Here is a 24,384-nt window from a genome sequence, read left to right as displayed (position 1 = left end):
CTTCCCAACCACTGCTTCCCTTTCATGTCCCTCAACTCTTATAACTGCCATCTGGTTTCTGTACAAATTGTAAATAGCCTTTCGCTCCCTGTATTTTACCCCTGCCACCTTTAGAATTTGAAAGAGAGTATTCCAGTCAACATTGTCAAAAGCTTTCTCTAAGTCTACAAATGCTAGAAACGTAGGTTTGCCTTTCCTTAATCTTTCTTCTAAGATAAGTCGTAAGGTCAGTATTGCCTCACGTGTTCCAACATTTCTACGGAATCCAAACTGATCTTCCCCGAGGTTGGCTTCTACTAGTTTTTCCATTCGTCTGTAAAGAATTCGTGTTAGTATTTTGCAGCTGTGACTTATTAAGCTGATAGTTCGGTAATTTTCACATCTGTCAACACCTGCTTTCTTTGGGATTGGAATTATTATATTCTTCTTGAAGTCTGAGGGTATTTCGCCTGTTTCATACATCTTGCTCACCAGATGGTAGAGTTTTGTCAGGACTGGCTCTCCCACGGCCGTCAGTAGTTCCAATGGAATATTGTCTACTCCGGGGGCCTTGTTTCGACTCAGGTCTTTCAGTGCTCTGTCAAACTCTTCACGCAGTATCATATCTCCCATTTCATCTTCATCTACATCCTCTTCCATTTCCATATTATTGTCCTCAAGTACATCGCCCTTGTATAGACCCTCTATATACTCCTTCCACCTTTCTGCTTTCCCTTCTTTGCTTAGAACTGGGTTTCCATCTGAGCTCTTGATATTCATACAAGTCGTTCTCTTATCTCCAAAGGTCTCTTTAATTTTCCTGTAGGCGGTATCTATCTTACCCCTAGTGAGATAGGCCTCTACATCCTTACATTTGTCCTCTAGCCATCCCTGCTTAGCCATTTTGCACTTCCTGTCGATCTCATTTTTGAGACGTTTGTATTCCTTTTTGCCTGTTTCACTTACTGCATTTTTATATTTTCTCCTTTCGTCAATTAAATTCAATATTTCTTCTGTTACCCAAGGATTTCTACTAGCCCTCGTCTTTTTACCTACTTGATCCTCTGCTGCCTTCACTACTTCATCCCTCAAAGCTACCCATTCTTCTTCTACTGTATTTATTTCCCCCATTCCTGTCAATTGCTCCCTTATGCTCTCCCTGAATCTCTGTACAACCTCCGGTTCTTTTAGTTTATCCAGGTCCCATCTCCTTAAATTCCCACCTTTTTGCAGTTTCTTCAGTTTTAATCTACAGGTCATAACCAATAGATTGTGGTCAGAGTCCACATCTGCCCCTGGAAATGTCTTACAATTTAAAACCTGGTTCCTAAATCTCTGTCTTACCATTATATAATCTATCTGATACCTTTTAGTATCTCCAGGGTTCTTCCATGTATACAACCTTCTTTCATGATTCTTAAACCAAGTGTTAGTTATGATTATGTTGTGCTCTGTGCAAAATTCTACCAGGCGGCTTCCTCTTTCATTTCTGTCCCCCAATCCATATTCACCTACTATGTTTCCTTCCCTCCCTTTTCCTACACTCGAATTCCAGTCACCCATGACTATTAAATTTTCGTCTCCCTTCACAATCTGAATAATTTCTTTTATTTCATCATACATTTCTTCAATTTCTTCGTCATCTGCAGAGCTAGTTGGCATATAAACTTGTACTACGGTAGTAGGTGTGGGCTTCGTATCTATCTTGGCCACAATAATGCGTTCACTATGCTGTTTGTAGTAGCTTACCCGCATTCCTATTTTCCTATTCATTATTAAACCTACTCCTGCATTACCCCTATTTGATTTTGTGTTTATAACCCTGTAGTCACCTGACCAGAAGTCTTGTTCCTCCTGCCACCTAACTTCACTAATTCCCACTATATCTAACTTCAACCTATCCATTTCCCTTTTTAAATTTTCTAACCTACCTGCCCGATTAAGGGATCTGACATTCCACGCTCCGATCCGTAGAACGCCAGTTTTCTTTCTCCTGATAACGACATCCTCTTGAGTAGTCCCCACCCGGAGATCCGAATGGGGGACTATTTTACCTCCGGAATATTTTACCCAAGAGGACGCCATCATCATTTAATCATACAGTAAAGCTGCATGCCCTCGGGAAAAATTACGGCTGTAGTTTCCCCTTGCTTTCAGCCGTTCGCAGTACCAGCACAGCAAGGCCGTTTTGGTTATTGTTACAAGGCCAGATCAGTCAATCATCCAGACTGTTGCCCTTGCAACTACTGAAAAGGCTGCTGCCCCTCTTCAGGAACCACACGTTTGTCTGGCCTCTCAACAGATACCCCTCCGTTGTGGTTGCACCTACGGTACGGCTATCTGTATCGCTGAGGCACGCAAGCCTCCCCACCAACGGCAAGGTCCATGGTTCATTGGGGGGAGGACTAGAGCTGAGCAGCCGGCCGCCCGGGAGTGTGTCCCGGGGGCCCGCGCGAACACGCAAGCGTCCGCTCAATTATTCTGCAAACAGGAGGAGGCTGAGCTCCCCTGCACAATACACCTCGAAACCCTCTCAGGTCCCGGCGGCGCGCAGCGCCGTCCTAAGTACTTGGTCGGGTTCGAGAGAGGCGCAATCGCCCGGAGTTTGGCGAGTAGACGCTTTAGGTGCGACCACCCGTGCTCCCAACTGAGCTTGCCGCTGCCGACAGAGGCCCGGGAGCGTGCTGTCGTGGCATTGCCGGCGGGAGACAACACGCGCCACCTACGGTGGCCGGCAGCTCCAACGCCAGCGCCACAGAAGGACAAAAGCCCCACTTGGGTGCCGAAGCGAACTCTCCCAGCACAGCGCACGCGCCAACACGTCCGCACAGCTGCGATACAAACCACCTGCGAGAACCGCAGAGGCGACCGAGCAGCAGACGGCGTCGCGGCGCCGAGCGCCGGGCGGCGGCGCATCCTCAGCGCACACAGTCCTCAATCGGACCAGCACACTGGAGATGTCCACCGCACTCGGAAATGGCGCAACGCATTGAATTTTGTACTTAACAATCAATTCTCAGTACAACCTTCCTTGCAAAACCCTAACGAGCTTCTTAGACTGTATCTGACCACCTGTATACACAAAAAGCGATCTGTCTCCCATTACGCCACTGAGAGGTGTAGCGCAATGGTTAGCTCACTGGACTCGCATTCGGGAGGACTACAGTTCAAACCCGCATCTGGTCATCCTGATTGAAGTTTTCCGTTATTTCTCTAAATCGCTGAAGGCAAATTCCGGGACGGTTCATTTGAAAAGGGCACGGCCGATTTCCTTCTCCATCCTTCCCTAATCCCAGCTTCTTCTCCGTCTCTAATGACCACGTTGTCGACGGGAGTCGTGCGGAGTGGCCACGCGGTTAGAGGCGCCATGTAACGGATTGCGCGACCCCTCTAGTCCTTCCTCGGGCATGGGTGTGTGTGCGTTGTTCTTAGCATAAGTTAGTTTATGTAGTGTGTAAGTCTAGCGACCGGCGGCCTCAGCAGTTTGGTCCCTTAGGAATTCACACACATTTGAACATTTGTCGACGGGACGTTAAATGCTAATATCCTCTTCCTATCAAGTAATCTGGGATGATTAGTTATTTTATGAAAGATGCAGTTACTGTGAAATAGTATTCAAATCACAAGTAGCGTCGGGCGAAGTAAGGGCGCTGATTGTCTGGCATAATCATTTGTTGTGGGAGCCAATCGGGAGACAATACCACAGGGAGAGGTACTTCTTCATGGGCCCTCGTGAGCGACGGATACACAAGGCTTCTTTACAGATACTCGCCACCTAGTAGATAGGTTTAAATGTACTGGAGTACAACAGTGGTGACATACTGTTAATGAGTTACCTTGCTCCACTAGCACTGTTTTTTCCTTCTTACGAACAGTTCCCGGCCTAGTCATTCTAGTGTAAATAATTAGCGCAAGTTATAAATAGTTCTTCTTCGAAGCAAATCAGTAATGTGTTGCAGGTGGGGTGTGGCTATTGTCATAAAAAGGACTCTTATCTTGATTTTGATTAGTTTATCCCCGGCTGAGAACCTGGTGGTGACTTTGACGTTTTTAATAGTTCCTACTGATGTTGTTGCACGCCTTGTATGCAGAGTGCTGGGAGTGTCCGTTGTAGGACAGGGCACAGAAGGAAGGAAGGACGGAAGAGTTTAACGTCCCGTGGCAGTGCGCTCATTAGAGACGGACAGGACAGAAAGGTGAAGGTAAATGTTGTGGTCAGTTGTGCTTCGGCTGTACAGGAGAATGTCTCGATTTTATGGGTTCCGCAGGTTAACGAATCCGCATGCACTAGCAAAATACATTTCAAACCCCTGATACGACAGACAATTTATGCCACCGCAACATCAAGAAATTACGAAGGTATGTTCGTAGTTGTATACTTGTAAAAAGCAGTCATCAATCTGAAGATTGTTTTCCTTTACTAGGCATAGTCCTGTTGGAGGTAGTATGTCGTTGCCTTCCTCTGACCTTTGAACTGACTGCCAAAGCCAGCCCCCAACCCCTCCCCCACTTCCATGAACCATGGACCATGGCATTGGTGGGGTGGCTTGCGTGCCTCAGCGACACATATAGCCATACCGTAGGTACAACCACAACAGAGAGGCATATGTTGAGAAACCAGACAAACGTGTAGATCCTGAAGAGGGGCACAATCTTGCGGCAGTTACTGGGACAACAGTCTTGAACATTGTCTGATATGGTCTTGTAACATCAACCAAAAATGGCCTTGCTGTCTGAAAGCCAGGGGATACTATAGCAGTGATTTTTCCCAAACATATGCAGCCTACTGTATGATTAAGTGATGATGGCGTCCTCTTAGGTAAAATATTCCGGAGGTAAAATGTACCGAAACGCCAAAGAAACTAGTAAAGGCACGAGTATTAAAACACAGAAGTATGTAAACAGGCAGAATATGGCGCTGCGGTAGGTAATTCCTACGTAATACAACAAGTGTCTGACGAAGTTGTTAGAGTGGTCACTGCTGCTACAATGACAAGTTATCAAGATTTAAGTGAGTTTGAACGTGGTGTTATAATCGGTGCACGAGCTATGGGTTACAGCATCTCTGAGAAAGCGATAACGTGGGGATTGTACAGTGCATATCAGGAATCCGGTAAAACATCAAATCTCTAACATCACTGGGGCCGGAAAAAGATCCGGAAGGAACGGAACCGACGACGACTGAAGAGAATCGTTCAACGTGATAGAAGTGCAACCCTTCCGCAAACTGCTGCAGATTTCAGTGCTAGTCCATCAACAGGCGTCAGCGTGCGGACCATTCAACGAAACATCATCGATACGGGCTTTCGGAGCCGAAGTCCCGCTCGTGTAGCCTTGATGACTGCGCGATACAAAGCTTGACGCCTCGCCTGGGCCCATCAACACCATCATTGGACTGTTGATGACTGGAAACATGTCGCCTGGTCGGACGAGTCTCGTTTCAGATTGTATCGAGCGGATGGACGTGTGAGGGTATTGAGACAAACTCATGAATCCATGGACCCTGCATGTCAGAAGGGCCTGTTCAAGCTGGTGGAGACTCTCTAATGGTGTGGAGCATGTGCAGGTGGAGTGATATGGGACCTCTGATACGTCGAGATACGATTCTGACAGGTAACACGTACGTAAGCATCTTGTCTGATCATCTGCGTCCATTCGTGTCCATTGTGGAGGGACTTGGGCAATTCCAGCAGAGCGATGCGACACCCCACAAGTCCAGAATTGCTACAGAGTGGCTCCAGGAACGCTTTCCAGAGTTTAAACACTTCCATTGGCCAAAAAACTCCCTAGACAGGAACATTGTTGAGCATATTTGGGATGCCTTGCAACGTGCTGTTCAGAAGAGATCTCCACCCCCTGGTACTCTTACGGATTTATGGACAGCCCGTCAGGATTCATGGTCCCAGTTCCCTTCAGCACTACTTCAGACATTAGTCGAGTCCAAGCCACATCGTGTTACGGCACTTCTGCGTGATCACGGGGGCACCATACGATATTAAGTAGTTGCGCCAGCTCCTTTGGCTCTTCAGTGTAGTTCCCCATTCGGATGTACGGGCGGGGAATACTCAGGAGGGCTTCGTCATCAGGATAAAACGGACATTCTACGGGTCGGAGCGTGGAATGTTGCATCCCTTAATCGGGCTATTTGGTTAGAAAAATGAAAACGGGTAGGCTAAAGTTAGATATCGAGGTAATAGATGAAGTATTGTAGCAGCAGGAACAGGACTTCTGGTAGTGTGAGTACAAGTTTAATAATACAAAATACTCGTGAAATAGAAGTAATGCGGGAATAGCTTTATAGTGAATAAGAAGATAGAAATGCGAGTAAGCTACTATGAACAACATAGTGAACGCATTATCGCAGCGAAGACAGACACACTACGGTATTACAAGTTTATATGCCAACTAGTTTCCCAGATGATGAAATCGCAAAAAGGTAGGAAATTAAGGTGATGGGGCCCGGATAAGTTGAAAGCGCGAGGGGTTGTCGAGAGTTTCTGAAGGAGAAATGGGTAACGACTGACTAGAACAGGGGAAAGAAATACTGTAGAAGGTGAATAGGTAGCTGTGAAAATCAAATAGTGAAGACATCAGAGGACCAAATAGGCAGAAAGACAAGGTTTTATAGAAATCCTCGGATATAACGGCAGTTACTGAACTTAATCAACTAAGGGAGAAAATATAAAAATGCAACGAATGAAGCAGGCGAAAGGGAATATAAAGGTCTAAAAAATGAGGTTGACAGGAAGTGCAAAAGGGTTAAGCAAGAACGACTAAAGGAGAAATGTCAGGGCTTAGGAGCGTATTTCACCAAGGGAAAGATAGATACCGCCTACAGGAAAATTAGAGGCCTCAAGAGGAAGAAGAAGCAATTTCGTGAATAACAAGAGCTCAGATGGGAAATCAGTATTAAGGAAAGAAGGGAAACCTGAAAAGGTGAAAAGGGTATATAGAGGTTCTATACAATGGAGATGAATGTGAAGGCAATATTATAGAAATGGAAGAGGACATAGACGATAACGGCAGATATGATAAAGCAAGAAGAATTCGACAGAGCATTGAAAGACCTAATTCGAAATAAGGTTCCTGGAGTAGATGACATTCCGTCAGAACAGCTGATAGCCTTGGGAGAGCCAGCAATGAAAAAAGTATACCATCTTGTGTGCTAGATGTGTGAGACAGGCGAAATACGCTCAGGCTTCAAGAAGAATGTACTAATTGCCGTTCCGAAGCAAGTAAGTGCTGGAAAGTGTGAAAATTGCCGAATTATCAGTTTAATAAGTCGTTGTTGCAAAATACGTAATAACACGCATTTTTTATAGAAGAATGGAAAAACTGGTGGAAGTCGACCTCGTGGAAGATCCATTTGGATTCCGGAAAAATGTAGAAACACGCGAGAAAATACCCTACGACTTCTCTTAGAAGATAGGTTACGGCAAAACAAATCTACATTTACAGCATTTGTAGACTAAAGGAAAGCTTTTGACATTGTTGATTGGGATACTCTCTTCGAAATTCTGAAGGTATGAGGTGTAAAAGAAAGGCTATTTACAACGTGCACAGAAACAAGGGGGGATTTATAAAAGTCTAAAGGCTCGAAAAGGAAGCAGTGGTTGAGGAGAGCGTAGCCTATCATCGTTGAAATTCAATCTGTATATTCAGCAAGCAGTAAAGAAAACCACAGAAAAACTGGGAGTAGGAGCTAAAGTTCAAGGAGAATAAACAAAAACTTTGAGGCTTGCTGAAGACATTGTAATGCTGTCAGAATCAACAAAAGACTTGGAAGAGCAGTTGAACAGAAAGTAGGATATAAGATGAACATCAACAAAAGGAAGACAAGTATAATAAAAGTAGCCAAATTAAATGAGGTGATACTGAAGGAATTAGATTAGGAACCGAGACACTAAAGGTAGTAGAAGAGTTTTGTTATTTGAGCAGCAAAATAACTGGCGATGGCCGAAAAGGAGAGGATGTAAAATGTAGACTGGTAATGGCAAGAAAAGCATTTCTGAAGAAGAGAAATTTGTTAACACTGATTACAGATTTTAGCGTTAGGAATTCTTTTAAGGCATTTGCAATGTAGCCTTGTAGGGAAGTGAAACTCGGGCGATATACAGTTCAGACAAGAAGAGAATAGAAGCTTTTAAGGACATTCTCCAGATCTTAATAGTAAACAGGAGATGAGGAACATGTCTTTCAGTAGTCACATGGAGCATCAAACCAGTCTTCGGACTGAAGACCGCAACAATGACAATTCAGCCAGTTACAGGAGGGCCTCCTGGTTAAGGTGGGTTCCGAACGTCGATGCACGGTATTCTTCTCACCAACAAACATTGCCAGAGGTGAAAGAAGTGCTGGTTACAGATAAAAATCATAGGATCGACGATGTATCGAACCTGAGACTTTTGGATTGGCGGTCTGCTGCTTTACTACCGAGACACAGAACAACAGCGCCGCTTAGCTCCTTTAATGCAGTAGTCTCTTGGTCTTGTGCAGAGCCATGCCGTTATCTATGCCGATTGATAGAACTTGAAGTACAGTTTCTAGCGCCAAAGAAGTGCAGCGCTATGAAGCTCAAATTGCTTCTCCTGCACTGATTTTGAAGTCATTCAGACTCCACGATCATGACAGAGCATCAGACTACATATCTAAGGTGAAGGAACGTTACAGAGCTTGTCCTGTCCGTCGCAACTAGTGAAGCAATGGTTTTGTGCCTCCCTCTGCTCTAGTTGGCTACAGCCGCGCTTGCTTCCCGGGAATGTTTGCATCAGCGAGGTTTCGCGCAAAGTGTCGTTTTTACGCGAGACACAGTCCCACGTGCATTTACTCGGTCCCCGAAGCACTCAGCTTCCAGCAAAGCACCGACGCGTCCGTGATGCTACTTGAGAGCTCCCACCCACACATCGACTCCTATTTCTCATAGTGCACCCTTCCTTAACTTTAATTTCTGTATTGCATGACACACAGACAGCTCCAGAAGCAAGTCAAAACAGCGTTACAGGCTATATTTAAAGTAGGACTGATAGCAATTAACAAATAAGGAGTACGACGCACAATGGCTCTTATCAGTATAGGATTAACTTGAAGAATGTGGTCAGAATAAAATGCTTTATAAGTGAGAACATGTTTGTTAGATGAAGAAACATTTTAGTAGACTTTTTTCTTGAAAAGTGTTTATGTTTTGTGTTTTTGTCGTTGGCATCCTGTTAGTGCTTCTGGCGTAAGTCGAACATAATTCTGATAAAAGCAAATTGTAGTTTTGATACGCAGCTTTATTTTAGATAATGACTGTTCTTTGAAGTTCTTATCTCCTAAAATCAAACAGCTTACGTGAAAAGGATAAAAACCTTAACCCTAGAACACTAAAGGGGACAAAATGTTACATTGCTACTTAACCATCGTAAATTGTATTGTACCAATTTTATTCAAAGAAAGTCATAATTTAAAGGTTACACATTAGTTAATTAGAATTATTAGATCTCCAATGATATGTTACACATCAAATTAAGTACTAAATGTCCTGTTTTATAACCTAATACAATCATAAATTTTACGAGGGTTTTGCACTCTAGGGTTATAGCGTCTGTAAGGCATCCCATATATTTAGAGTTGTTTGGGGTTGTTGGGTATTCTAAATTGAGAATTTTGAGATGAGGAATCAGTGGGCAGCAAAAAATGTTTCACGCGATGCGAGGTACTGAGGAAGCAACATTTTTGACGCAGTGTTTTTAAACTCTTTATGTTTTCGTATCGTCGTCGATGTCGATACCTTTCAAACCAATACACAATCCCCTACCAAGTGGACGTATTTCCCCCAGCGGTGTTACATCGTTTGGGTATGGACCGCAGTAGAAACAGAAAAAAGAGTTAATTGGTAACTTCGTAACAGCCTATGTCACTGCACAACACAAAACAGGGTAAACTGAGGGAGACAGAAAGAATAATATTTGTCGCTGAAATGCGAGCACTGAGAATGGAATTTGCCATTTCGAAGAGTTGCGCTTCATATGTTGCCACAATGTGGGATTTATGTTGATACAAAACTAAATATTCAGTTTAGAATTCCCTACAGTTTGGATAACTTTCACCCTGAAAATTTGTGACTCCTTGCACCGGGTCGTTATAATTAAAGTGCGGTCACTCACAGAGGTCCAATTAGGGCTGCAATTGTCGTATGGCTCAAATGGCTCTGAGCACTATGGGACTTAACATCTGAGGTCATCAGTCCCCTAGAACTTAGAACTACTTGAACGTAACCAACCTAAGGACATCACACACACCCATGTCCGAGGCAGGATTCGAACCTGCGACCGTTGCAGCCGTGCGGATCCGGACTGAAGCGCCTAGAACCGCTGGGCCACCGCGGCAGGCAATTGTCGTATGCCAAGGAAACTTGGTAGATATTCTGATGCTTTAATGCGGAACTGATTAATGCTGGAAAAAACTAGTTCCAGTTTTGGTCACCAGGTGCAAATCCAGCGCAGCGAATGCAAGAAAAACATGTTGAAATGTTTTGGTATTTATTGGAATATGAACGGGGCGTGGGCAAAAAAATCAAACAAGTGAGAAAGGCTTACTGTTGGTTTTATTATTAACCCTAAATACACAGTTTGTTCAATATGAGCATCTGGGATGTCGAGGAGATGCTATACAGTGCCAGATCTGCACCTGGGGACCAAAATTGAGGTTTTTTTTTTTTTTTTTTTTTTTTTTTTTTTTTTTTTTTTTTTTTTTTTTTTTTTTTTGCAGCATTAATCACTTCCGCGTCAACACATTAGCATGTCTTACTAAGTTTCTCTGGCATACGATAATTACAGCCCGCAATGGACCACTGTGAGTAGCTGTAGTTTAATTCTAACCACCCGATATCAAATGAAATTATTATTAATAGTGAAGTCGACTTCTTGTGTAACAAGTTCAGCTAAACTCAGCGTTACACATACGCGATTACGTACCAATGCATCGCAGAGGCCAGAGCTGCTACGTTACAATACAAACACTCACAAGGGAACCTCCCCATCGCACCTCCCTCAGATTTAGTTATAAATTGGCACAGTCGATAGGCCTTGAAAAACTGAACACAGATCAACCGAGAAAACAGGAAAAAGTTGTGTGGAACTATGAAAAAAATAAGCAAAATGTGCAAAATGAGTAGTCCATGCGCAAGATAAGCAACATCTAGCGTAGTGTGAGCTCAGGAGCGCCGTGGTTAGCGTGAGTAGTTGCAAGTCTTCCCTCGAGTGAAACGTTTAATCTTTTATTTTCAGTTTATGTGACAAACTCTTATGTTTTCATCACTTTTTTGGGAGTGATTATTACATTCACAAGAAAACCTAAATCGGGCAAGGTAGAAGAATCTCTTTACTGATTCGCCAAGTGTACAAGTTAGGTGGGTCGACAACATATTCCTGTCATGTGACGCACATGCCGTCAGACGTGTTTTCCTGTGGAGGAATCGGTTGACCTATGACCTTGCGATCAAATGTTTTCGGTTCCCATTGGAGCGGCACGTCCTTTCGTCCACTAATCGCATGGTTTTGCGGTGCGGTCGCAAAACACAGACACTAAACTTATTACAGTGAACAGAGACGTCAATGAACGAACGGACAGATCATAACTTTGCGAAAATAAAGAAGGTAAACTTTTCACTCGAGGGAAGACTTGCACCCAGGACCTCCCGTTCCGCAGCTGCTCACGCTAACCACGAGACCACGGCGCTCCTGAGCTCACACTATCCTTGATGTTCCCTATCTTACACTTGGACTACTCAGTTTGTATATTTTGCTTATTTTTTTCATAGTTCCACACAACTTCTTCCTGTTTTCTCGATTGATCTGTGTTCAGTTTTTCAAGGCCTATCCACTGTGCCAACTTATAACTAAATCTAAGGGGGATGCGATGGGGAAGTTCCCTTGTCAGTGTGCTGTGTTCAGTAGCCAATTACTGGCAGCATTAAAACGGCTAGTGAGTAACTGTTCTTTTAAGAGACGACAGTTAGGGCTGTGCGATGCCACACACCATGACAGACGAGATGGGATGCAGGTTTGTCAGGGAGGAGACGGCGGGAGAGAGGGCCGGGTATAAACAAGTGAGCAGGAAGCAGATGTGCCCCTGCGGATGCGTAAATAAAAAAAAGGGTGGGCTCCCGAGCCGGAGGTCGTAGCAGGCCACATCAGCAGCAGCAGCGGCGACGAGAAACGAGGGGGGTTCTGGCAATGAGGCTGCCAACACGAGAGCCCGACTTCAGCAGTTTCTCTATAAACTAAAATCGTTGGTACAACAGTTCATCTAGAACTACATTCACTCTCCGTGCGGTGCATGGAGGACAGTGTCTTCTACGCTACTAGTTATTTACTTTCCTGCTTCAGTAGAAAATAGATCGAAGGAAAACAACTGTCTCTATGCCTACGTACGAGTCCCAGCCTCGTGCTCCTGACGCGAACTCTACGTTCGCAGCAGTAGAATCGTTCTGCAGTCGGGTTCAAATGCCGGTTTTCTAAACTTTTGAGAAAGTTACTTTGCATGTCTGAAAGAATCAGACACTACTGATGGTCGCCGTCCGCTGTGACCGAGCGGTTCTAGGTGTTTCAGTCAGGAACCGCGCTGCTGCTACGGTCGCAGGTTCCAATCCTGTCTCGGGCATGGATATGTGTGATGTCCTTAGGTTAGTTAGGTTTAAGTAGTTTTAAGTCTAGTGGACCGATGACCTCAGATGTTAAGTCCCATAGTGCTTAGAGCCACCACTGATGATCGATAGCCGTCCAAAATTCATTCGAAATAAATCCTCAGCTGTATAGGGCATAGATATACTGCCCATTAGTGACATAAAAATTTGTGCCCGACTGGGACTCGAACATAGATTTCCTGCTTATAGCGAGCGGTTGCCTTAACGACTTCGCCTATCCGTTCACGACTCCTGGACCGACCGAAACTTCTGTATGTCACACTGTTTACTTCCTGAAACCACACAAAAAAATGGCTCTGAGCACTATGGGACTTTACTTCTGAGGTCATCAGTCCCCTGGAACTTAGAACTACTTAAATCTAACTAACCTAAGGACATCACGCACATCCATGTCCGAGGCAGGATTCGAACCTGCGACCGTAGCGGTCGCGCGGTTCCAGACTGCAGCGCCTAGAACCTCTCGGCCACCCCGGCCGGCCTTAAACCACAGCTCCTACATTCATCACCAACTTTCATGTATGACTAATAAGTAAAATAGCTATCTCTAACACAGTGGCGGCCAAGATATTCGCATTAGTGAATTTAGTCCGAATTCATTTTTCGCAACAACATCGTGTTCCATCCAGGTATTCCCGTCCGATTCCACGAAGTATGTCCGTAATACTCGCTCCTGATCGAACCTACTGGTACTTAACAGTTAAATTACTCTTTTTCCCATCTGTCTCGTTTTCTATTGATTGCCCCTTACATTGACCAACACTAAATTTCCATGGTAAACTCATATGATAGGAATCTCATTCAAATTTACCCAAGTAGGAAAGAGGAAATGCCATTCAGACGATACCCTCCACAATACACATGCACTTTTAAGGCAAAGAACTAAATACTTGCTATTAACAGTCGACTACTACTTGGAATTGCAGGCATTTCCTTACCTGGTGGGATGCAGCCTGAGTTTGGTTGCCGTTCCTGCAGATAATTTTCTGTCAGGTCCTTTTTTATTCCTGGTTCTGTGGACTGACCTATGATGTGGTGTGGTATGGGTATGTCCTCTGGTTGGTGGGTGTGATTTTCACTGAGAGTTGTGGCTTGGCATAGAAGGCCCCGGCAGACTGGCGGATGCGATCGTGCAATAGAGGAATGCCTGTGTCCTCGAGGCGTAAATATGTTGGTTATTCGCGCTGTTTTGTACCCGCTGGAGCATTTTGATGTGGGTTGGGGCAGCGTTGCCCCACACAACGGCCGTGTACTCCAGTAGTTTGAACTACTTTCGGGGATACCAGTGGTGGTTGTCTCGTGCTGGATGGAAGGTTTAAAAATGGTTCAAATGGCTCTGAGCACGATGGGACTTAACTTCTGAGGTCCTCAGTCCCCTAGAACTTATAACTACTTAAACCTAACTAACCTATGGACATCACACACATCCATGCCCGAGGCAGGATTCGAACTTGCGACCGTAACGGTCGCGCGGTTCCAGACGTAGCGTCTAGAACCGCTCGGCCACCCCGGGAGGCTGGATGGAAGGGGCCACGCGCTCCGTTCTCAGCCCTCGCCTCTGAATTGTTTCGATTTCTTTCTTTAACAGGTACGTGTTGGAATCCCAAACACTCGGACAGTTTTGAAGAATGGCTAGCACTAATGTTCTATATGTTTTCTCCTTTATAATGAGCTACAGTTTCCTGTTCTCCCAATCAACCGAAGTCGACCGTTCGCCTTTCCTCATTCCGACCTTACTTGCTCGTTCCTTTTCACATCGTTTTGTAACGTTACATCTGAATATTTAATTGACGCGACTGTGTGAAGCACCACACTAGTAACACTGTGTTCGAACATTACAAGATTGTTTCCCCTACTCATTTGCATTAACTCACATGTTTCTACATTTTGAGCAAGTTACCATCCATCACACCAACTACAATTTTTCCTAAGTCATTGCGCAACGACTACACCTTTTCGCGCAACACAGCGTCATCAGGAAGCAGCCGCAGATTGCTCCTCACCCTGTCCGTCAGATCATCCATGCATATAGATAAGAACGGTCCTATCACACTTCCCTCGGGCAGTACTGACGATTCCCTTGTAATGTTCGAACACAGCGTTACTAGTGTGATGCTTCACACAGCTGCATCAATTAAATATTCAGGTAAATGGAAATGTCGTGTGGCTAGGGCCTCCCGTCGGATAGACCGTTAGCCTGGTGCAGGTCTAGGTGTAACGTTACAAAACGATGTGAAAGGGAATGAGCAAGTAAGGACGATGGGAAAAGACGAATATAAAATTAACTTTATATTAAGTTGACTTAAATATTTAATAAGTAAACAATCTATTCATTGATGATTAGTTAATTATATTATTATAATTAAAATAATTAATTTTATTAAAATAATAATTTAAATTAAGTAAAATAGATTGTATATATGACACCAATAATAATAATATAAAATATTTAATTTCATATGATTATATAATTTATAATACAGTAACTTATTTTAAGCTAAAAACATAAGTAGCTATAATTCTTGGTAAATATATGTATTAAAATAATCATTTAATATTAACAAAATAACCTTTTAAGTATGTATTTATATAAAGAATTTTGCTCAAATCCACAACAAATTAATTCAATACTAACAAAATTATACACAACCTACTCGCTGTCAAGGAAAACGTTCATGCCCCTCACATATCTGGGAACCTAATCCTTATTCTCGGATCTTCGTTAACACTCTGCAATGGGGCTCTGTGCAAACGCTTTCCGTAAACCTAACATTATTGAGTCTGCCTGTTGGCTTTCATCCATGGTTCGTAGAATATCTGTGAGAAAAGAACAAGATGAATTACAAACGATCGACTTTTTTCTATATCTGTGCTCATTTTTGGATAGAAGCTTTTCTGTTTCATGAAGATTTATTGTATTCGAGCTCTGAATATGTTCAGGAATTCAGCAGCAAACCGATGTTAAGGATATTGGTCTGCAATTTTGGGGGGTCCGTTCTTTTACCATTATTAAATACAGGAGCCACTCCGCGCTTTTTTTCAGTCCCTTGGGACTTTGGGATAGTTCACGTGCTGTGTTCAAGAACTGGTCTGTTTGCGCGGGATCCATGAGGACCATCGCTACAATTAAACAGGGCTAAGAGCCAAGTTGGCGACAGTTTCCCACACTGGTTTCTGTAGTATTTATTTATTTGGTTTTGGAGTGCATATAACGAGGCCTGCACCAATTCAACATAAACAGTACACTAACATTTATGAAAATTGGAACACTCATAAGTAATAGTGTGAATCGTTCAAAAATTCGAGGATGTGTAAGAACTGTGGTGTAATAAAAGTAATTAAAATGGCTGAATGATGGTGTGCACATAGGCTCGGTTATGACCTCATTTATGTGACTGGACAGATTAGTGTTACGCCACGCCCAGGTGGTACAAAGCTGTCAAACAAAGTGGAAACGTTGAAGCAAATGCCGGTGCGCCTCGTCAATCTCAAAGTGTGCGGTATCAGCGTGTGTCAATGTAATCGGTCAGAGTGAATGGTATCCGGGAAATGGATTTATCGTACCGTCACACTGCGGCTCGTACAGGGTTCGTTGCTACGACAGTGTGACCTGTGGACAGAAGAAGGTCGTACATGTTGAGGGTCAGGTACTGTACTACAAAATTTAACCACAACGTGGAATGATCGCCATCTCATCCGCGTTACCTAACCAACTGAAAAGTTTTGTTAACAGTGTTGAGTCACTGTTTCTTTACGGCAACGCCCGTAGACGTTTCTGCGAAGACGGTTCGATTATGTTTGCTGAGGGTGATACGCAAACCACTGGATCGGCTTCTACGGACCAGAAACCAACATCGCCTCAGACTGCACGTTAACATCGTCACTAGCATGCTGAGTGGCAGAATGTAGTGTTCTTGAAACAGTCCCGTTTCAACTTATCCAACAGCGATGATCGTTCAGCAGGACGTAGTCTGCCCACATGTGACGAAGAATGTGTGAGCCTTCTTCGAAGAATGGTGTATACTACTGCTTCCTTGACCTGCACGTTTGCCTCAAAAATAGTCCATCAAGCACGTCTGCATATGGTCGTTTGGCAACTTTTTATTCTGATCGTCCTGCAGCACTGTCGACGCTTTATGAATGCACCTGCAAACCGGTTGTCAGTATGTTACCCAGTAGCATATCAAGGCCCTCTTTTACTTCATTCCACAACATATAAAGGCTCGGATTACAACATGAAGCAGCTCCACTCCATAATGAATTCTTATAGTCAAACTGCACTTTCCGTTATATAATTCTAATCATTTGTGTATTGACATGTTTTTAAGCAGTGCAATAAATTTCATTGTAACCAAATGTCTCTTTTTTGGTGTTGCAATTTTCAGAAACAATAATGTACAACCCATGATTCAAGCAAGTTTGTGTTAGAACACGCTGCGTACACAGCATAAAATTACTTTTGGACAGTGAGGAAAAGAAGATAACAAATATTAAAGATTTACCCTTCAGGACATATCTTCAAATTGCCAAAAGGTGCTGTTTCAATATTTTATTTTATTTAAAACTGACGGAGGTCACAGATCGTCGTCACATCGACCATATTGATCCAACAGTCATTATGAATTAAGACAAGAAGAAATTACAGACATTGACTGCATATGGGCGTTGATTGAAATGAATGAGGAAAGTCAAAAGTGTCTGACTTGGCATAGAATTGTTAGATCCGAGGTATGACTTCATGGATCCTAAGATTTTTTTCCATTTCGGTGCTGTAGTGGCGTGGCAATTGGGAAAATAAATGAAACTCTTCAGTGATTTTGCAGGATATGCAGTATTTCAGTAGAGTTTTCTTCCTTAGCAGTTTACAATACTTCCTATCTACTGACAGAATCAAAAGGACTCCCAACAATGTGTGATCCTGCATCCGCAGGTATTTCGCTGAATCCTGTAAGAGTTCGAGTACTGAAGAGATGATTGACCGCCACGCCTTGTGTGTGTGTGTGTGTGTGTGTGTGTGTGGTGTAATGTCTGTTCTTTCGTTCATATCCCACATTGTAAGTATTATGAACGTATAATGTATGGGAAGTCAATCGCTAATGCACACACAGCATGATGCCAATCACAAAGGTGAAACTATTTATTACATGCTAATAATAGTGTAACAAGTACTGATGCTGGAAAAAGTTAAAAGTGTTTTTGAGGTTGATTGAGGCTAGATATTAATAAGTGAATGCACATAAAAACGACTCAAAGTTGTAGCAAAAATATGCATTTAAGTGAGGTGAAATCGAAATCTAAATTACGACATCTTTAGAATAGGGAGGCAAATGTTTACACCCCTGTAAATCGTCTTTAAAATTTTATAGTTATGGATGCAAGAAATTCTGGACCTGTACACTGGTCAAATAATTACACTACAATCACTGCAAGAACAATGGCTCTAGTTGGCAACATGTGAACCATTATGAACAATAATTGAGACATGAAGAAACTGTGTAACTTCTTTGCCATCATCAACAACATGTATCAACCATTACAAGGCAAGAACTTTTATGTAATTTGATACTTGGTTGAATTAAGGGAGGAACAGTCTATCAGTTCATATATTTTGAATTTTGAACAACATAGTCTTATAAATTTTTGTACTTCTGTTTTATTATTACTTAAGAACATTCCAAAACCTTCTCCTTTTGTCATTTGGGAAGAGCTAATTGATTTCCAAAATACGTTTTCACAAAATGTATAGATATGAAATGACAGTGCCAGTCCCATAATAATTTATTAATTCATTAGTGGAATTAAATGCCACTAATTCAAACATTTGTCGAAATGTGTTACCTTGTTTAACCCATTTCAGCCAAATTCACTTGTGGCCAAAGTAACAGTTAACACTGATTATTTTCAATTATTAAATCAAAGTATGTTTCAGGTTGGTAAGAAGACTGCTACATTGTCAAAGAATCTCCTTATGTGTATCTTGTTTTCAAATAAGTCTACAACTAATTAGTATTTATTTTAAATGATATGCTAACATGAAGTTAATTGTAGCTCTCATCCTGATGCTGATAATTCACTATTGGTTTGGTGGGTATCACTAAGTATGAAAACGACATGAAAGTAGGTAGTGTAGAGCTTTCTCTTCATTTCTGAGTGGCAGGCAAAATATACACCTTTGCTAAAATATCCAACTTACACTTCGGAATTAAACACGTGATTGCCTTTGTTAAAGTATTCAAGACAAGCTTACTCATGATCAGAAAAGTAGTATTGCTATTGATGATGTATTTTCCCTGAGTAGTAACAATTCTTAAACACAAACTGTGTTATGATAACGAAATCAGGACATCTACATCTACATCTACATCCATACTCCGCAAGCCACCTGACGGTGTGTGGCGGAGGGTACCTTGAGTACCTCTGTCGGTTCTCCCTTCTATTCCAGTCTCATATTGTTCGTGGAAAGAAGGCTTGTCGGTATGCCTCTGTGTGGGCTCTAATCTCTCTGATTTTATCCTCATAGTCTCTTCGCGAGATATACGAAGGAGGGAGCAATATACTGCTTGACTCTTCGGTGAAGGTATGTTCTCGAAACTTTGACAAAAGCCCGTACCGAGCTACTGAGCGTCTCTCCTGCAGAGTCTTCCACTGGAGTTTATCAATCATCTCCGTAACGCTTTCGCGATTACTAAATGATCCTGTAACGAAGCGCGCTGCTCTCCGTTGGATCTTCTCTATATCTTCTATCAACCCTATCTGGTACGGATCCCACACTGCTGAGCAGTATTCAAGCAGTGGGCGAACAAGCGTACTGTAACCTACTTCCTTTGTTTTCGGATTGCATTTCCTTAGGATTCTTCCAATGAATCTCAGTCTGGCATCTGCTTTACTGACGATCAACATTATATGATCATTCCATTTTAAATCACTCCTAATGCGTACTCCCAGATAATTTATGGTATTAACTGCTTCCAGTTGCTGACCTGCTATTTTGTAGCTAAATGATAAAGGATCTATCTTTCTGTGTATTCGCAGCACATTACACTTGTCTACATTGAGATTCAATTGCCATTCCCTGCACCATGCGTCAATTCGCTGCAGATCCTCCTGTATTTCAGTACAATTTTCCATTGTTAGAACCTCTCGATACACCACAGCATCATCTGCAAAAAGCCTCAGTGAACTTCCGATGTCATCCACAAGGTCATTTATGTATATTGTGAATAGCAACGGTCCTACCACACTCCCCTGCAGCACACCTGAAATCACTCTTACTTTGGAAGACTTCTCTCCATTGAGAATGACATGCTGCGTCCTGTTATCTAGGAACTCCTCAATCCAATCACACAATTGGTCTGCTAGTCCATATGCTCTTACTTTGTTCATTAAACGACTGTGGGGAACTGTATCGAACGCCTTGCGGAAGTCAAGAAACACGGCATCTACCTGTGAACCCGTGTCTATGGCCCTCTGAGTCTCGCGGACGAATAGCGCGAGCTGGGTTTCACATGACCGTCTTTTTCGAATCCCATGCTGATTCCTACAGAGTAGATTTCTAGTCTCCAGAAAAGTCATTATACTCGAACATAATACGTGTTCCAAAATTCTACAACTGATCGACGTTAGAGATATAGGTCTATAGTTCTGCACATCTGCTCGACATCCCTTCTTGAAAACGTCCCTTCTTGAAAACTTTTCTGGATGTTATGTTGCTGTGACAACTAGATAAAAGAAAGATATGTTATACACGATTTTACCATAATTTTCTAGTGTCAATATTATGATACATTCAGAAGTGAAGGTCACGAAGGGGGGTCATGTGGCCAGACACATCACAGATGGCTGGAACGAAATAGTAACTTCGCCTAATGAAGAATCTGCGCAAGATCTGTTTTAAACAGACCCATGGAAAATATGTTCCTTAATATGGATACTCGAAGGAGAGTGGCATCATAAGTTAACCGATCGTGTTAACTGATCCTGGCTCTTCGAAACAGTCATAAGGACTTGTGACTTCTATTCAAATAATTTGCCCTTGTGAGCAGGGTGAACCTTGTACACTGAGGCTGGCTACGTAATTAATTTGAGTTAGAGATATTGAAGGAGTAGAATGAGGCAACTGAACTTGAATATCTATGTTGTGAGAAAATAAAGGATCAGAACGTCTCAGGGTCCTTAATGAAACTTAGGCAAGAGTACTGAGAGACACTGATCTTTGAGCTTGTGCTCAACTATTGATATACAATGACAAAGATTTTGTCCAGGTGTTTGTGTTAATTTTCAATGGTTAATAATATGGACCCACCAACATAAATGATTAACTGGATGGTCCCTCATATCTATATGTCACATTACCATCATCTCTCATTCAGGACTGTGTGCACACTATACAAGGTCTCTAATGGGCCTTGTAGTAACTAGCATGGCGCCCAGATCAGTAAATTAATTGAAGCCAGTAGTATTAAATAATCCCATACAAATTAATTATTCTAATGTTCAAGCCATACTGTCCATTTTAATAAATCAGAATTGCAAACTTTGGATTCCACAGCATCAGCTTAGAAATTACAACCAATTTTGTTTGCAAAATTTCTATTTGATATGATATAGAGCTAGTTGGTAAGCTTAAGTTCTTAAGTTCTTTTCTAGAAATTATTTAGTTTTAGATATTAAAGAAAGAAAATAAAAATTGAAAGAGCTCTGTGTTGCTTCAGTGGGAATTGAAATCATTGTACTGTACTGAAACATCATAATGGTATTTTTAGCCTTGAACTGTGTAAGTCATCTTGAGTGAATAATGATATTTAATCAATGTTTTCACTGAGAAGGAACCTGCAAAACGTTTAAATATATTTATATTCCAGATTCAAGTACTCGCTTTGTATCACTGATTAATATTTTGTTTCCATGAGCAAACAAAGATCTCTGTCAATTTGTTTCTTCCATTTTTCTCTTCTTGCTTGTAACTTACAGGATGGAAGGATCACATAAGCGTTCTTAAATAATAAGAAATATTTCAATAGCCACTTGCAATGTGTATCTTCATTTCATTATCATACAGTGCTCACTAAATACTGAATGCTTATTTTTTTTAGTGGATCATCTCATGGGCCAGTCAGTGAATTTTTGTCTGAAGAATTAGCCAGCTTGGTCACATACTGGACAGCCGCCACTGAGTCCAACTGTTGGAGATAATTATCATTTATATTTATAACATAGAACCTGCGTGTTTCATCTTATCAGCACAAAGAGAAACTGAAGATTCAGTCATAAAAGTTTCAACCAAGCCTGTTAATTCTATAAGAAATAATCAGGTTCACATATTTAATGATGCTGGGAGGGAGAGAGAGAGAGAAAGAGAGAGAGAGACATTCAAGGATAACAATATTATTATGTAAAAGCTCAGCACAGTTTCCACTCTCACCTATGTAATGAGCGTTTTTGTGCGATATTACAATTGAATCAATCTGACACTGGACATTTGTTAAAACTAGAACATTTTTTGTAATTCCTTTCTTACTAAGATAGCATTTAAACTATGATACACTGGCGAACAAGAACATAACTGTAATTATTATATAATTATTGTGATGAATATGTAATTTTAACCACAGCTTTATATCACATCACTGTACATTTCTTTTCCATGTGAACATGTGATGTGTATGAGAATTAAACATAAATGTAAATGAATAAAGAAAACTATAATAATGTCAAGAGTTACTTGGACAAAGTATAAAATTATGTAAAAAATTAGTAAAAATAAAAGATAAGACATTTGTAAAATAATATCAGCTACAACATCACATAAGGAGGAGGACTGTTATCCCTCATTCATCAGTGAACTGTAGAGTGGAATTTCATAGTGATGGGGTCTGTTTATGTGAGTCCAATATTGGGTACAAAATTTGCTGTTTAATAAACCATAACAATTTTGTCTAATTATCTTAATTGCATAAATAAATCAAAAGATGGTGGATGTTCTTGGGTGAGCATGCACACTTTCTAATTGTGATGTGCTTTTGTTTGCAAAGAAATACTTTTCATCAGTAACGTGCTGCAGACTAATAGCAACTGTGAGAAGTTTAAGTGATAACTGTAATGTAGATAACAGTAGCTTTAAAATATTAACTTGTATATTAAGATGTTAAAAACTAGCGACCAGGAAGCTATGATAAATGGTTTGACAATGAACAACAAAATATGTGAAATAGATAGCTTGGCTAATGATGTCGGTATGTTGACTAGAGTTTTTAACACTATGAATAAAAAGCAAGACTGTTTGGCTAGTCGCATTGAACCCATCACTGAACAGCCTCAAAGTGAAACCAACAGTTAAAGTTCAAAGTTGCAATTCACATAACCGAGTTGGTATGAGGAGGTCTTGAAATTGAGACAAATTAAATTTTGGCATTACAAAATACTATTATGGGTGTCCCTGAATCGGTAAAAATGTAGAGAACTTTGGAACCCTACAATTAGGACAAAACACTTTAAGATCAACATTTCAGGAAATAGTAAAACAGGCTGAGGATCTTTCCATCAAACACAAGGAGAAGGTAGATGCGTTTTTAAGAGAGAAGATGATCAAATTACAGAAAGGTTAGAGTCAGATTTCGAGGTGCTGGGGCTAGCAGTGTGTTTAACACTACATTTGCTTGGAATTTGCATACAGAAAAGATGCCCTAAGCCCTCCTTTTCTTACTGCAACTTCTGCTGTTGCACATGGATTAAAAAGCAATGCAAACTAATCGCCCTGCAAACGGGGTAAAGAAGAGCTTGGCACCTGCAATAATTTTAATTCAATAAAAATTAATTTTACAGTGGAAAGATTAATTAATGTCGTGACAGAGGATAGGATTGCTCTGTCTAACTATAGAATGAAAGTTCTGTTCAGAGTAACAATTGGATTTATTATGACTAAATTCAAAATGGAAGAACGCATGAAACATTTACAATACGACTATTTAATATACAGACAATTGCTGTGAAGGTGAAGTTGTCCATAAACTAGCTTGTGATATTTATGAACAACTGGTATATGGAGTCAATTACTTGCAACTCAAATCTTAAGAAAAATCACCCAGCAAACACAACATTAATTGTGCAATAACAGTAGTGAGAACTCAGACAATGACAACTCAAGACAGAACCAAGATAGAAAGAATGGAAAGAGGCACACTCTGCTGAGCTCTGATTACCACGCAGCAAAATTCACTCGTCTGCTGGTGTTGTGGACATACATTACCAGGCTGTCTTCTTTATTGCAAGAACACGATCTAGCTTACCGGAGGTGATGGCTGGTTGCTTCGAAGTCCTGTCGTGGTGATGATGTCTCGAGTATAGTCGAATACAAATTATCTTGGCCTTGTTGTTCCAGACTAAAGACTTCCTTGCAGTTCAAATGTGCCTCTGAGGGAGACGAAGAAAGCTCACCTCACAATGATTGACGGTACAGTTATTGATTTTATCCTGCGAAGTCACACAGTACCCTCGATACAGTCAACTTTAGCTAAAACTGCTCAAGACGGACAACATAGGCCGTTTGTATGCAAAACGCTTAATTGCTAACTGGCGGAAAGGTACATTGAAGTCGAAACTTCACCAACTTCGTCAAACAGGTACTATTAAACGAAAGTATGTTAGACAGCCAACGGAAGGCAGGCTGTCCAGAGCAGCAAGTGCTCAGTGTTGTAACCTACTCAGACCAAAACGCGAGACTAGAC

Source organism: Schistocerca serialis, chromosome 8 (genome assembly GCF_023864345.2).
Source record: "Schistocerca serialis cubense isolate TAMUIC-IGC-003099 chromosome 8, iqSchSeri2.2, whole genome shotgun sequence".
In the NCBI taxonomy this organism is placed as follows: Eukaryota; Metazoa; Arthropoda; class Insecta; order Orthoptera; family Acrididae; genus Schistocerca; species Schistocerca serialis.
Note: the sequence above shows the minus strand (reverse complement) of the source record.